Source organism: Tetrao urogallus (assembly GCF_951394365.1).
Source record: "Tetrao urogallus genome assembly, chromosome: 1".
Taxonomy (NCBI): Eukaryota; Metazoa; Chordata; class Aves; order Galliformes; family Phasianidae; genus Tetrao; species Tetrao urogallus.
Window position 1 is genome coordinate 71918824 of NC_136813.1, and position 16409 is coordinate 71935232.

The window sequence follows — 16409 nt, forward strand, 5'->3', positions numbered from 1 at the left end:
CATTTTTCTTCTGCTTATCATGTTCAGCTAAGGACACCACCAGATGATAACAGTGATAACTGTTAGTAATTCTGAAATACATTACCTTGCACATCAACTTCAAGTCGTCAAGAGGTGCTATCAGTTTGGCCTCCTTCTTGCATTTAATTAGTAACGAAATTTTAAATAGGATACTTTGGTCTGGAGTATACTTCATGTTTAGTGATGTTTAACTTGACAACGCTATTATTTTTACATCCCTGAGTTCAGACTATTTTCTAATAGTATTTGGCAAAGCACCACTTTGAAATTGAGAAACAAAATTACATACTGACATTTCCCCTCCTGTTTAAGCATAACTAAATCATTCCGTGACCACTGGGGGAGCCAAAATGCTGCACGATGTCCTCACTGCTCACCTGAGACATGAGATACTGATCTGTCTTATACTAGAGCATTATCTGAAACCGAGAAACTGGCCTCTCAGTAACTTTGTCCTGCAAGTTCTGGGAGCTGGTCTCTGATTTTCTAAGGACAAGAAGAAAAAATAAGAAAAAAAAAGTTATAATTATTTTATTATTCTATAGTTATGGAATAGTTAAAAAAAAAAAAAAAAAGAAGTCATGAGTGAGTCTCCTACTCCACAAAACAAATCTTCTATATCCTTTTTTTTATTTTAAGCCCTTTCTTGCAGTTGCAAGTGGGTTCATGTACATCTAATTCCTCAGCTTTGGGGGATGTTTGCTGTTACGGTGCCTGCCCTTCACCCCTCTTCTCTCGTTCTTAGCACATTATCTGTGAGAGAAGATGACCTGCAACCAATTCACTGCTCCTCAGCTACCAATCAAGTTCTTTTTTGTTCATGTAATTGTCAGGGATTTATTTCAGGATTACCTTTTGCCTTGTCCAGTCTGAAAGGTCTGACACTCTGTTTGGGAAACAGATTCAAACAGGGACTAGTCCAAACGACTGGAAGCTTCACATTAGTGTCATGGAGTTCCAGTTCATCTGCACTCCATGCTAGTCAATTTAATATCCATCTCAGCCTTGAGCTCCAAGATTATCAAGAGGTTTCCTTCTGCCAAGTCAGTGAGCAGTTGGAATTTGAATTTGATGATCTTTGCTATTGTGGGTTCTCCTTCTGAATAAAGGCAACTTTGTTGTCATCTTCTCTGTTAGTAAAATGAAATAAATTCATACCCCTCTGGTTGCTCCTTCCTTGACTTTACTCTTCAAAGACAGATCATCTCTTAGATGCAGACATTGTTGCTACTGGAGATAGTGTCACTTAGATTTATTTATGTTTTCCTTCACATCCCTTTCTGCTTCTAAGAAGCAAGCATTCCTTTGTATTTTTAATAGCAAAAGAAGGTTTTTTTTTTATATTTGTAGACTTTCTCAGAAATTTTATAGACTGTGTGCACCTCTAACAGATCCAGCAGTTACCTAAATGAATGGTAGGGTGCTGCACTTTGGAATTGATACTTCCAGTGGAGTTTATACAACTTCTGTGAGGCTGTTGGCTTTCTAAACTGTTATGTATCTATCATTGTTTCCCCAGGCACTGTGCCATGTCTGGTGAACTGTCTCAATAGCAGTTATAGAGTTGATCTAGAAGTGCAGTTTGCATGAGGGACATCAAAGTCCTTTGCTAGGTAATTTATGCAGATAGTTGTATAACGATTCATAATGGGAACAAATATATAGATATTAATTCATGAATGGGGGGGGGGGGGGGGGGAAAGGGAAAGGGGAAGAAGAAGACAACCTGAGTTCTATTAGCAGGACTTCCTTCACTATTTTAGACTTTGTGTCTGAGAAAGGATTAAAATTGTTTAATTTATGGCATACTTTGTTTTTTATACTGTTGTGCCAAAGGTGGTGACAGCAGTATGACTCCATCCTCCATAGTTACTGCAGAAGAAAAGTACTTTGCCTTCTGGAGTGATAAGGTGTAGATGTACCCCTCAGAACATATTTGTTTATAGGCTATGAATCCTAGAGAAGGCTATTTAATGGTAAGTTTTATTTCTTTCTTGAATTCAGACTCTATTCTTTATCCTGCCTGTGAGCTACTGCTGAAAGATAATAGGACAGAAGGCTTTCAAAAAAGATGGAATTAAACTTACAATAATAAACAATATTGTTGATGTTTCTTACTATAAGAGAGAGCAAAAAGAAGTTAGCTACCTTTAATATAGAATTTGTTGAGAACAGATAACAACAAACATTTCTGCCCTGTGATTTGATACGGGAGACACTGAGTTGTTACACAGCAATTTTTAGAGTGATGTTTTTCAATTTGCGCTTCAGAGAGAAAGATGTTTTGTAAATCCTCTTTGGCAGAGCATTGTAAGATTCCTGTGCATTGCATATGCCATTAAAACAACAGCATGAGGTGACAGTAAATGTCATCAGTAGCTTTATCCTTGAAAGCATGCTTCTCTTCTGTGCTGAACTTAAAGTTCAAATGTAGAATAGGTTTCAGGCTGGTGTATTTAGATGTTAATGCTGACAGCCTGAAGACTTCAGCTGGTTCTTCAGACTTTGGTTTCAGTAGAAGTGCTAAGTTTCTTAATATAACATAGGGTATTTTCCAGTGTCCATGGAAGGATGTGGAAATGCTACTTTCCAAATGGCCAGGGCTGGTTTTGCTGAAAAAGATGCCAAAGGATCTGGTTTTACTTCGAGTCTCTCTCTTTCATGAACAGACTCAGATGAGGGTCTTGTCTGCCCCTGAGTCAGCAATGGATGGTCACGGATGCCTGAAGATTTTTCCATAGTTGTGTCAAGACTGATCATCCTGCTGCCATGTCTGCCATTTAGGATACCTCTCGTATCTTCATGGATGGCCCAAATAACTGACAGTCTTCAGGAAGAACAGCCTCAAAATCAACCTTTTTCTAGTTGTAAGACCAGGCTTATTTCTCCATCTTATTTTCAACTACTTTCTGCATTAAAAGCAAGTTCTTAAGTTCTGCATTATGGCCGCAAGTTGTATCAGAGGAGGTTTAGGTTAGACATGTGGAAGAACTTTTTCTCTCAGAGAGTGGTCAGGCGCTGGAATGGCCTGCAAGGGAGGTGGTGGAGTCGCCGTCCCTGGCAGTGTTCAAGAGGCGTCTGGAAGACGTGCTGCGTGATATGGTTTAGTACTAGTGGTGGCAGTGGTGATGAGGAGACGGTTGGACTAGATGATCTTGTAGGTCGTTTCCAACCTTGTGATTCTATGATTCTATGAAAAGCAGAAAACTGCTTGTACGCTTTCTCTTCATTCTAAGCCAACATCAGCATGTTTTGTTGGAAAGCTTTAAAGCTTCCCAGCTCCACTGAATAGATATTTTGGGGCTTCTGCTATAGGTCACTTCTACAAGCAAATACATTTATAGCTACAAATAGAGCCAATTGCACCGCTGACATTCTCCTTAATAATGCTGAACCATCACTAACTGAAGCAGGCAGATGTGCCTTATAACTTATTCCAATTCAAAAGATTTAATGTCTCTGAAGCATACACAGGACACTGCTTGGCTTAGGCACTTAGATGCAAGCTATTTATCATGCTAACTTTCAGCTTTCTATAACTGTGATTTTCAATTCTTTCATACACTTTCGATAGTTATGTTTAATTCTTCTTGGTTTACACTTTTTTTTCTTTTTTGCCAGACTTTATTATTTCCTATTTTATCCCTTTCTCATTTCATTTTTTACTTTTTCACATTTAAATGCCACGTCTTAAAAAGAAATATAGTGGGTATGCCTCTCATCAATGATGCCTCACAGGCTTTTGCTTTTAGAGTAGTTCCTGCCTTCTTAAAAAAAGAAAATGTTTACTGCAGCATTTTCTCTTTAAATTACTGAAACAGAATAGTAAAAAGAAAATCTATTCTAAATAAATGAAAGAAAGATGAGAGCAAGGCATTCTCTGAGAACTGGGAAATTGGTATTTGACAGTATAAATGGGGGCATGCCTCTCAGTTGCTTCGTTTGTATAGTGATTGGACTTCAGGTAAAATATGGTGCCTAAAGGAAAAATGCAGAATGTCACCTTGGAGATGCTTCTGTGGATATACCTGCCAGCATGCCCTCCAGAAGGATGAAGTTATGCCTGGTGGAAAGGTTCAGCAACCTCCAGCAAAACTCAGAGACCATCTTGAGGAGCCTTGGGAAGCGGAAACGTCTCTGGAGACAGTCAGCTCAATCCTCACACCATCACTTGTGACATGAAGGTAAGACTGCAAATGAAACCATTTTTCGTGTTATATAAAGTCATTTCCAGTGATATCAGTTTTCCTCCTGTCTGATTTTTTTTCTTCCAGTCTTACTGATTAAAAAAAAGAAAGTTATTTTGAATGTCTTTTCTTCCCACTCTTTCTACATGAAAGACCTGATTCAATGCTTTGTCTTATATTTGAAACAATACATCAGTATGGGTTTAGAGGATTCTATACCGATTATAGTATGGAGAGTAAAAGATGATAAAAGAAATTTGATTTTTATAATTGAGTTACACACTGACATCTTATTTAAACAACATCTGAAGATACTGTGGTCTATATTGCTTGGGTTTTATTTGCTGGGTTTTTTTTGGCTATGTTTTCCATTTCCATTTTGAAATTCAGGAAAAATGCAGCTTGCTCTGCAAAGTTTGTGAAAGAAGAATCTCATTTAAAATTATGTTATTCTTCCTGAATGTGCTTGTTTGTACTTGGCAAGTTAAACAGGTACATGTTGGAAGTCTTTTTCTTTGCAGAGTAATTTATGCAATTTATATTGGTTATGTCTGTATAACCTTTGGATTGAAAGATGCCATCTTCTCACTGTGTCTACTTGCATGTTCTCAGTGCAGACAGGCAGCATCAGGACCCTTCTTGGTATTTTTGATTCTGTTTTTGTAGAAAGCTGTATCAGTACATCACTGATGCAAGCTTGAGTGACCTTGGCTTTGAATTGCTAGTCAAAGTCTATGATAAAAGGCTAGTTCTAACACTGTCTTTATAGTTAGATAGTTCTCTCACTGATACTTGTACATCAAATTTCAAATGGGATCTTACCTGTCTTTCTATAGGGGCATTATTAATTCTCTGTCCATGGAACATTTGTCTGGCACGTCACAGGACCCCATTTGCCTTTCACGCCTGAAGTGTATTAGTGGCTTAGAGTCATTTTGTGAATTATTGGTATGCTCAGTTCTTTCTCCTCAGTCAATTAAAACTGAAGTTAGGTGGACCTTTTTGCTGTTACTCCACAGGGTAGAATCCATCTTGCTTGACTTTAGTTGTCTAGATGTTGAGAATCAGGTATAAATCTCCTAAACACACTCTACAATCAATGCAGGAAGAGAAAGAGGCACCTCCAGAGGTGCATTCAAAGATTGCTGGGATAAATCACATTCTGTATGTGCACTTTTCCTGTTGACAATACAGGAAGCCTAGACAACCAGCTTGGTCTCAGTGATTAATATAGGGAGATTAATATTCCCCCATTTGTCTTCCCACTATTCAAATTTTAATTCACATCAATTAGTATTTGTCAAGGTCATCTGCTCTTCATTTTTGCTAGCGACGTCTGATCGTCTCTGAATTGATGAGGCTTCTCCAAGTCAACAGTGTGCCCCAAAAGACAGTGGGCACATTGCTTCTCCAGAAGAAATGCATTCAAATTAAGGAACGTGTGGTTTTTCCCCAGTATCTGCTCAAGGCCAGTTAGGCCACAAACCCCATATTTTCAGTCTTTTTCCTTGTCTTGCCTTATTCATGCTTGTACTTCTTAAAGTTTTTCTTATGAACTTTTGATTCGCTGAACACTTAAAGAATAGTTTTGTCAAAGTTACTGTGACTAGAGAAATTTCTGTGGTCACACAATTTTTCATGCTGAGTAATTCTGTGATTGGTTTCTTCTGTTTGATCTTTCTCCTCATTTAAGCCTGAACAGAATATGAATTCCTCCAAAGGTGCTTAAGGATATAATTTCAATTCAATTTAGCACTGAAGACTAAACAACAGTTCCAGATCTCCTAGTAAAATGAGAGATTTTATTCAAGCTGCTAGGGCTGAAGGCTGAATATTAATTGCTCAAACACATTGGGGAGGTTCTTGAATCTCATATATTTCTTTCTCTGGAAAGTAAGTTGAACGTGTTTAGTGAAACAGGAAAAATTAGGAGTCATTTAAAAAAATCTGGATGTTTCCATTAGATAATACAGGTATGTTCAAATGCGAGCTGGTCACACTGGTCTCCCTTCAAACCAGAGAGAAGTTGGCAGTAGTAGGTGCTACTCACATCATTTGAAAGTAGACATCATGAAGAGGTAAATGTTACCCTCTTCTATCTGATGAATTATTAAGGGAGCCAGAAGTAAGCAGCTCAGATGTTCATCTTTGCCTTGTAGGTGTTTAAAGGTCTATGTTCTTTATGACCACAATTGAAGGAACTCAGCTGGAAAACTGTAAGGGTATTGCAATGTATGGATTCAGAATATCTATGAAGCTTTCTAAATTTTTGCTTGTTAACATGCAGCATTATTTTCATGGTATTTTCCCTCCTTACTTTTATGTCATGAGATTGCATTAGCCCTTCTGAAACAAATAATCAAGCCAGTAGCGGTCAGCACAGTAGAATAACTTTGATAGCACTGCACAACTTCATAGGCCCAATCATGCCTATGCTCAGTCAAGATGGAAAACATCTCAGCCTTCTCATTCTCCCACAGTTGAGGCCAGTACTGCCTCCCAGAGCACCTTGTACACATGCAATGCATTGTGTCCCTACACTCTGTATGCCATCAGCTCTGAAAATAAAGCAAAGAGCTTTGTAAGCCTCACTGGGAATGTTTGAATCTCAGCAGTTTATTTTGCACCAAACCTAAAAAGAGGTCTTTAACAGGAATTCATCATTGCTCAAAGTGTAGCGATAGTTATCACTGAGTCCTCATTAGTATAGAAATCACATAAATTGTATTTTGCAAAGTTTAGAATGAGCAGGATGCCTTGCTACATCTTTCCTTATATTTCTAAATCCTAGATCAAGTAAATTCAGATCAATATTAGTAAATCATATCAGTCATAAATGAACCGATAGAAAAAAGGCAGGTGGAAAATGTGAAACACTATTTCAGGTATAATGTCACGATTTGAAATGAGAAGTCAAAAGACTGTTTCCCTTTTCTCAGGCAAATGCTATCTTTTTTTGTAGAACACATGTTGATGGTTTGGCAGAGGTTCCCAATAATTTCACATAGTTCTTACATTCTGATTCAAATGCTCAGGTTTTGTACAAATGATTCTCAGTCTCACGTGGGCCATTTTATGGGTTTGTAGCAGCTGTTTGTTTACACTTGTAGTTTAGAATGCACATCAATTTCCAAGAAATTACACACTCTGCATACTCACAGCTTTTATTAAATCTCTTTTTCAGCTTAAAACGGGCAACCGTGGTATCTACCTGAAGTTTAATTTTTCAAAAGCCTTCAGTTTGTTGACAGAGAGCAAAGTACATTTTGATGGTTTTAAAATATTCTGCCAGCACTTCAGAAAAGAGCTATATCAGAAGCCATCCAGTGACATTCATTCTTTGCTTTGAATGTGCATCATCAGTGATGTCAGTGGGACTCTAGTAAAGCAGTTGTCCATTAACTTATGTCCCTTCATTGGTACTGCAGAATGAAAGCACAAAACGTTGTAGGAGAAGCCTGAAGTGCAAACATAGGTTTGTTTGTTTCCTTATTAATAATTTATCCAGACACTTTAAAGATACTTTAAAGTTATCAAATTCTCCTAACTGGTAACCAGACCCCATCAAGCTTGCTCCATTCAGATCATTACAATCAATGAGTTAATGTAAGGCTTACTCCTGCAAACACTTCTTGACTTAGCACTAATTCAGTTCTGGCTGACAGCTGAGAGTGTTGGTGTTCTTTTGAACACAATAAAGTAAGAGAGATTGCAAATCTGAAATGATGTGGATTAGAAGTCTTTAAAGTTGTTTTAGATGCTCTCCTGCAAGTATAGCATCGGAACGTACTGGTGGTTTATGTATGAAGATCAGAAAATTACAGACAAGAAAAATATGACTTATTCTTTTCAAATGTAAAAGAAACCTGTACAGAATAAGCACTGAAAAAATGTATATCATTTTAACATCCTTCATTTATTAAGACCGATTTCTTTCCTTGTGGATAATCGTTCCTTTAATTTAAAATTGCCATTTGTGGCTACCATTTGTCTGCTAAACATCTGTATTTCCTCATCTCACTTAGTGGAGAGTCAAAGTTGACTCTGGAAAATCAGGAAAATACAGAGGACTTTTGGACTTCTGTTTTACTGTAAGAAGAAAGATATAGAGAATGCTGTAAGCCATCCTGAAATAGCACCGTCAGATTTGTGTAGCAGGAGTAGAATACTATTCTGTACAGCTGTGTTTATTACTATCTCCTTTGTGTCTCTTCTTTTTGCATGTCCTGTTTCATACATGGCTGAACATCCCAGTGCCTGTGCACCAAACTAGTTTTCAGTGGAAATCACACATATAAGAAGGATAAGATTAATTTTGAGGAGGTAGACTTGTTTACTTTTGAAGTTTTTAAACTTTTGATAGAAAATTTTTAAGTGCTTGATTAGAGACCTGTTCAGATGTATTTAATTCTTTTTAGTTATTTCTAGAGCTAAACAAAAAACAAAACAAAACCAGAACTAAAAAAAATTCCTTTACATGCAGTGTTGATATTCACTTAAATTTTGTACAACCTCCTCCTGGATAGTTGATCTTCAACCTTACTCCTTTCACCCCTAGAAATTTCATTTTAGTTTCCAGATTAAAATACTTGTGTTTGTTGTAGCAGTAGCCTTTAAACAGCTCTCAGCCAACTTCTGAAGGCATCTTTCCACTTTGAATACAGACAGGTTCCTTCTGTTTTTCTTTAGCTAAATTCGACACCTCTTCTACTGTTTTGATGTAGGAGATTCATCAGAATCTGCTTAATCAGTCCTTGATAGTGATCTGTCTCTACTGACACGTGTGCATAATATGATCTCATTTACATTTTTCAGTATCAGCGTGTCAGTAGCTCCTTATCATCCTGGCATTGATTAGTACCAGCAGTTAAGGCTGTTAGCACTATCTGTTGACACTGCACATTTATCCCACTTCTATCACTTCTAGTCCTTAAGGACATCTGATTCTTCTTAATTTTATCCAGATCTTCCTCTCTAAAAATCTAAAAATAAATAAATAGTTGTTCTGTTTTGAATAGAGGAAATGACCAAAACATTTTTGCACTTCTCTAGAATTGTTTCGGAAACACTGGAAACTTGCAGTAGTATAAAGGATAGATAGGAAAAAGTAATAGTCAACATAATTTTCTACCGTGAAAATGAAACACAGAATTCCTGCGGTGAAAACAATGCTCGTAAAAAAGCAATGGATGTCACAGCAGGCTGTCACTTGAAATACAAATGCTACAGACTGACAGCTATTATGCCTCCCATACCCCACTAAGGAGAGAACAGGGCTTAGCTATAAGGCCTTACTCTTTCGATATCTGAGATACAGAGCCATAGAATTATACAGGATGGAAGATCAAATTGCTCTGGGACCAGTTGAGTTTGAAGTGTTTCAAGGGTAAAGCAATTCTGGACAGCCAGAACCAGTGTCTGAGAAACCCCTGGTGAAAGGCTTTCTCTCTGTATTCAGAATTTCACCATCTCCAGCTTGTGTCCTTTGCTTCTCATCCTGTTTTTATGCAACTTTGAAAACACTTTGCCTCTGTCATCTCCATAACCTCCCTGCAGGCAGCAGCAATATCCTTCTCAGTCTTCTCTTCTTGAGAAGACTGCCTCAGCTCTCTCAGATTCTCCATTTCCATCACTTCCTCTATCAGTGTCTTTCCTTTCCTGGGGTGCCCCAAAATGGGCACAGCATCATGGATTATGTCCTTTGACCTGCTGGCCACCCTCTTGCTAATGCAGTCCAGGATGCTGTTTAGGTCGTTGCCTACCGGCACCTTCTTATATACAAAGCTGCCTTCCAGCCAGTTGTCCCTGCCTGTACTGGTGCCTGGTGTTATTTGTCTCCTTTCAGGTATCCTTGCAGAACAGTTCACAGACTATATGAGTAGCTTTAGTTAATGACCTAGTTAATTTTTGTAGTCAGTGTTGATAGTTGTGCTGTGAAGCTTTTATATAAGACTGGGTCTTTAAGGGCTGAAATTCTTAGAACATCCCACCAGGCAGTAGAAAAGTACTTACTGCAAGGGCACAAGCCGTTGGGGAAATCATAGAATCATCATAAAATCATCGAATGGCCTGGGTTGAAAAGGCCAGATATCTTGCAATTATCTTAAATTCAGAATGTCTTTAGCAATTGGCCTTCCAAACAGCTATGTGAAGTCAAATGAGAAAATCATATAACCGCAGATTAAAATTCTCATGAGAATAGAATTGTTATTATTTTTAAGCTGGAGATTTTTCTGTTTCATTATGGCAAAGAAACAGTGCAACAAAGCCTACAAACCAAAACCAAATATCCATCAGATGCATAAATAGCCACAAGACCAGCCATCAGGCATCTGATAATATTTCAAAGAGAAACTGATGTGCAAGTTTAGGTAGTCCTCAAAAAATCGAACTTTGTCCCAAATGTGTTAAAGCTCAGCAGAGCAAGCTGTGTTAGAGGAGGAACGGGGAGGTGGATTGATGTCTGAAATCAAGGTTGCAGTTCCCAAAGGAGCTAATTAGAGAATTAGAAGATTATAGAAGATTACATTCTTAGAAGTGTCAAAACCTAAGTTAAGCTGTGGCCAACAATCTTCTTTTTTCATTCCACACTGTCTAAATCTACCCAGGAAAAGTTGATGTTGCCCCAGTTTGAATAGTGTATCTCATAAACAAGTTGTCTGGCTGGGTAGATGAGAGCAATAGACGTGCATGTTGACTCCAGGAAGGTTTTTGACACTGTCTCCCATAGAAAGCATGGGACAGATGAGTGGACAGTGAGGTGGGTTGAGAACTGCCTGACTGGCAGAGCTCAGAGGGCTGTGATCAACTGCTTACAGTCTAGTTGAAGCCTATCTGGAAAGTCTCCAACTAGACTGGAAAGGAGCTCTGCAGGGAAAGATCTGAGTGTCCCCATGAAAAGCAGGGTGACCATGGGTCAGCAGTGTGCCCTTGAGGGCAAGAAAGCCAATGATATCCTGGGGTGCATTTGAAAGAGCATGGCCAGCAGTTCAAGGAGAGTGATCCTCCCCCTCTACTCTGCCATGATGAGGCTACATCTTCAGCACTGTGTCCAGTTCTGGGCTTCTCCAGGAATCTCTATCCTCTGCTGGAAAGAGCCCAGCAGAGGGCCGCAGAGCTGACTGGGGACGTGGAGCATCTCTTTATGAGGAAAGGTATAGAGAACCTGCTTTAGCAGGAGGTGGATTAGATAACCTCCAGAGATCCCTTCCATCCCCTGTGATTGCATGATTCTGTGATACAAGGTCTGCGCTTGTTTTTCTGTTTTGTGCCTTTACTGAGATCCCTGGAATACTTACAAAGTAAGGGAAAACAATGAATCATTCTGGAATACATTGTAATTAATTTTGAAATAAAAAATCACTTCTGTTTCTTCTGTGCAAACACTAGATCAGTGTTTGATAGCCAAATTAGCATCCTGGTGCATTGAGTGGCTTGATTACATTAGAGAGTCTTGTCTCAGTCTGTCACCTTAAACTTTTCAATTATTTTCAGTCTCAGATAAGCTTGGTTAAAAGACTTAATCTTTTTGTTCATGTATTCATTACAGATGGAATTAAAATCAATCCTTAATTAAGATCTGTTGAACAAGGGCAATGCTGCCAGAGAAATGTAATGCTGTATCTTTATATGGTGTGAATCAGAGGCTTAATGGGAATATCTTCTGATTGCTAATGTCACCTTATTGGTAAAGGTATGAAAGGAAAACTAATCTTTGTAGATCCTTATCAGGTTAAATAAGCAAAGCAGAAGTCCATTATGGGGCATATTTATCTTTCTTCCAAGAATTAGAGAAACCAAAAGAAAAAAAAGTATAGAGATCAATTAGGGAATAATTCTAGAAATATTTTAAAAGAAAACTATGAAAGTGATGGGAGAATGTGAACTTTTTCAAGGCTCATAGCTATCCAGATACAGATTTTAGCAATTATTTCCTATCCGTCTAAATGCATATGAAGTGGAAAGGTAATATTTAATATGTAGCTTTGAATCTCACAAAAAAATAGAAAATGTTGATAGAGGTTATCTAAACTGAATTTGCCTTTGAAAATGTGGGATGAACTACACACTGCTTATTCATTTTATGACTTATTCTACTGCCCCTTCTGGTGAAAGCCACATTCTAAATTCATGGGTACATCTTCTGGCACTGTTAAAGGCAAGGATTGTTGGTTGCTGAGTCTGTTTATTTTTGCATAAATCTCTAACTGTAATTTTTTCAATTAAGATTCAGTATGATATTTATCAGACAAATCCTAGTAACACCACCTTGGCTTTAGACTCAAAGGAAAGACAAGGGTCATTTCTGCAGCATTATTTCTAATAAAGATGTCTAAAAGATCCAACTCTGACCTGGTGGGCCAAGATAACAAAATAGGAGGCATTACTTTAGGAGCAGCCCTAGTATATATGAAAGAAAGATATCTCAATAAAAAGTTCTGCAAACTCTCCATATACAGCTGTGCTGTATTATTCCCACACTGTAAAAAGCCAACTTTTTTATTACAGAAATCTCACACATAAGTGATGTCTCTTTATTTCCTGAAAATTGCTTTCAAAATGTAAGAAAGAAGCACTGTTTTTGTAGTGAAAATGAATGTGGGAAAAATACTTTATTCTGGAGAGACATTTTTAGTACTGGGAAAGAAAAGGGAAAGAACGTCATTCAAGAATGATTTTCTTCTACTTGCATTTAATTTCCCACGGAATGCTTTCTAGACAAATGGCCGGGGCCATAACGGTAATTGTTCGAAACTATTAAGCAAATTAGTCTGTGAATTTATTTAGAAGTACACCGGATTCTCTCTTACAGTACTGGGCTTTGAAACTTCACAATAGGTTTCACATGAGAAGCGTGAGGCTGGTGCTGGCAGTCAGTTTATTTGCTTAGGTCGGGGCAAGAGAAAGATGAGAGACAACGCAAATGTTTACAACAGGTAATGTAATGGCATGCATTAAGACTGCGAGATGGGATCAAATCACAGAAACTTGTTGGTGAATTGCTAGCTACTGTCTGCTCAATTATAGGGAAACATTAATGGCTGTAACATTTTATTAATGCTGTTAATTTATCAATTTTAAAAAAATTAAAGGTCAGTAAGAATTACTGCCCGAAATGCCTTGAGGGAAATTAGATTCAAACAGTGCTGTGTGATTCATGCTCTTTTCATTAAAGTTCTCAATCTACTGTAAAATCTGTGCAGGTATAAAACCTGAATGTGATCATTTAATTCATCAGCAAAGCATGACAGATAGGAATTTATAGGGTAAAGCCATTTCAGCATGCATGTCTTAAGATACAGCACTGTTCTCTGAGCCCGGGGCGTGCAGTCAGATCAGTAGGAGGCCCCACACCTGTCCAAGAAAGGGAGGGAGGCCTTAGGGCCAAATACTTGTCCTTGACTGGTTTGTGTCTTAAAATCCTCTGTTCCATTATGCCATTTTTTCTGCCATTGCAATGTCACTCTTAAAAATACTGTTTTGTGAAAATAGTTTATATCTCACCTTTGAAGTTCTGTTTGCCCTCCCGCCTCTCTCGCTTTTGAGATTTGCTGTAATTTTGAAGCAGAACTAGAATTTAAAAGGAGAAAGAACATGACAGATAACATCTTCCCCCTTCCCAACCCCCCTCATTTTTTTTTGACTTGGAGGAATAGGAAGAATCAGAATTTGTACATTTGAAGGGGGTTGAAGGTTTGTTTTGTGATCTCTGAAATTCAAAGGATTGCAGATGTTTTCTTTGCTCTAGCAGTAAAAACAAGCAGAGGCATGCATCTGTATGTATAAGGCTCAGATAAAAGTCACACAAAGTACTAAATTCATTGTCTGCACTATCTCAAAACATTTTCTGAGTAAGGGTCAAATTCTCCAAATAATTCTACTAAGAAAGCATTCAAGTTTGGAGACACAAAGCACTACTGACAGGGAGAAAAACAGACTTGTCCTCATATTTTATAGTCCAGTGGTCAGAGCCATCAGAAGTTGAGATTCAGATTCACCAAGATTCTCTTGCCTTGGATTATTTCGGGCCCACATTCCACACTTGGGCTATAAGCATGATATGTCTCCTGCAGTTGCTTCTGTGACAGCTGTTTTACTTCATACAGCATGTTGGATTAGGAGACTCTAGCACAATGGACAGCCATTACATCAGCTCCATCTGTACACCATGAATCCATTAACAAAATGCATCTGTAGGTATTTTTTCTCCCCTCCTACCCCATAGGATATGTCCCTTGGGCAAAACACTCCAGATAAACAGCAGTCTGGAATCCTGTTGTTTTCCTCACACTTTATCAGGGTTGTGAGAGATATCGAAGGAGAGCATCTCCTTAGCAGGCTGGGCCATTTGAAAATGTTATAGGTGTAGATAAAGCATGTATGAGGGCTTCAGAAACAGTATTACCGAGTTGGAAATAACCTACTTTAATTTTCAGAGCCCGAATGCAGTGTTTTGGATTTGACATTAATAAACGTGAAAACTTGTGAAAGATTCAAGCCACACATCTGTCAGCATATTGCTTCCGAGGAGAGATACAGACGATCCAGGGTTTTATCATCTGAATCCTAAGTATTGCTTCTTTTGCAGTAGCACAAACTGCAGTGCCATAACATCAAAGAATGATAAGGAGATAAAAAGTAATGGAGCCATTCTAACCTGACTATAATTATATATGTAAAAATCAAATTTAAGTATTTGTTTAAAATAAAAAATAAGTTAATAAATAAATAACAAAGTCAATACAGTTCCTGAAGTTGCCTTTGGAAAATCACTGAAGAATTTTTCTGTGCTCCCAATAAACAAAACCAAGCTACTCCCAGTGATAAAATTGATTTGATGTTTTTATATTTTAATCGGAGGCTGCATCCAGGTATGAGCCTTAGGCCTGCATGCAAACTAACAGAAAACATAAATATTTTATTCCTATGTATTCCAGAGGCTCTTGAAGGCTTCATGAATGTTTGTAAAATGTAGAATGCTTATTCAAAGGTTAAATGTAGAAGTAAAAGTTGCATCCCCTTCTTGCTAGGCCCTCTGCCATATCCTGTAGTTCATATCTAGCCTCCTTATAGTTCACCTCTGTAGAAGTGACACAAGGAGCAACATCCCTAAATATTTTTTGCCTAATGTCCATTTGCCCAGTGGTGACTGGAGACAGAGTTAGCAGATTGTGCAGGAGAGGGAAGGGGAGGGGAGGGATGCACTGCGTTCCCCTGCTTTTACAGGGAAAATTGAGCAATGTTTGGAGCAACAACTCTTCTTCAGTGCCTTAAGGACTATTCCAATTTTCTGGGACAATACCTTGAAGAAAAGCAAGCATATTTATAAAGCTGTGTGGTGGCACGGACCTTTTGCTCCTTGTTCAGTAGCAACAAAAAGCAGGGACCGATTCCTTCTATCGAAAGGCAAGACAAGTGCCAGCCTCGGCTGAAACACTGAGAGAAAACAGGTGTTTTCTTCTCATGAGAACACAGTGCACCCTCTCTAATGAAATAATTGTTCTTGCTATGCCCATTTGTGGAGCTGTAGCATTTAATTTTCATTCTAGGTAGAGGAGTGATTTAAAGAGCTTAGCTAGACCACATACACTTTTGCATGAAATTCTAGTTGCTCTGGAAAAAAAATTATGAAATTCAAGTGAAAATATCTGTGTCTTATTCTTTGGTTGCTAAAAATGCCTGTAGTCTAAGTCTTTTTGACATATTAATGGGTCTCAAAAGACCATGACACCACGTAATTTTTAAATTTATGTTCAAAGTTGAACACAGGCACACTAATTTATTTTTATAATTTAATGTCTTCATATTTAACTGAAAGGTACAAAGACAGACACTAATAGGTAGTGTTCATAATGTGCAAACTACGCACCGTAAGAAAGGGAAGAACAGTAGCCCTGTCCTATTGAACTCACAGTCAAGAATTCAGCTCTGAAATCTATGTACTTCCAAAACATCAAATTGCAACTTATTTATTCAATGAAAAGAGGTTGTGCAATGCCTTAGTGAATTCACATGTCTCACTCACCTTCAACTTCTCTGTCTCTCTTCTGGAGTGCTACTGAAATGGCATTCTATTACTTCAAGTGTTTTCTTTTTCTCCAGGGAATAACATATGATGTGTTTTCTCTTCAATTACAAGTAGAGGTTAGGTTTTCCCTTTTACATGGATGTTTAATCCAAACAGTCAGAATATTAGGACAA